Source organism: Sinocyclocheilus grahami, unplaced genomic scaffold, assembly GCF_001515645.1.
Source record: "Sinocyclocheilus grahami isolate Dianchi unplaced genomic scaffold, SAMN03320097.WGS_v1.1 scaffold467.1, whole genome shotgun sequence".
NCBI lineage: Eukaryota > Metazoa > Chordata > Actinopteri > Cypriniformes > Cyprinidae > Sinocyclocheilus > Sinocyclocheilus grahami.
The window spans coordinates 693,262-694,003 of NW_015505646.1; the positions used below are offsets into that span (position 1 = coordinate 693,262).

General features: G+C 27.1%; 1 protein-coding gene across 1 annotated transcript in view; it reads right to left on the bottom strand.

Annotated features, from left to right (window-relative positions):
• The window catches only part of sh3glb1b (SH3-domain GRB2-like endophilin B1b), a 17,843-nt gene that overhangs the window by 8,389 nt on the left and 8,712 nt on the right, over positions 1–742 (bottom strand). The window lies entirely within an intron of this gene.

Genomic DNA, 742 nt, shown 5'->3' on the forward strand with positions numbered 1-742 from the left:
AGCTGAATTTTCAGCATCATTACTCCAGTCTTCAGTGTCACATCCTTCAGAAATCATTCTAATATGCTGATTTGCTGCTCAATAAACCTTTTTTAATTATTATTTTTATTATTATCAATATTTAAAACAGTTGAGTACATTTTTTCAGGATTCTTTGATGAATAGAATGATCCAAAGATCAGTATTTATGTGAAATAAAAAGCTTTTGTAACATTATACACTGTACCATTCAAAAGCTTAGAGTCAGTATAATTTGTATTTTTTGGAAAATACATTATAGAAATCAACACTTTTATTTAGCAAGAATGCTTTAAATTGATCAAAAGTGATGATAAAGACATTTATAATGTTACAAAATATTTCTATTTCAGATAAATGCGGTTCTTCTGGACTTTCTATTCATCAAAGAAACCTGAAAAAATTCTACTCAGCTGTTTTCAACATAATAATAATAATAAATGTTCCTTGAGCAGCAAATCAGAATATTAGAATGATTTCTGAAGGATCGTGTGACTGGAGTAATGATGCTAAATATTTAGCTTTGAAATCACAATAAATTACATTTTAAAATATATTCAAATAGAAAACAGTTATTTTAAATAGCCTAGTAAAAATATTTCAAAATGTCACTGTTTTGCTGTACTTTGGATCAAATAAATGCAGGCTTGGTGAACAGAAGAGACTTCTTTAAAAAACATTTAAAATCTTACTGTTCAAAAACTGTTGACTCGTAGTGTATCGT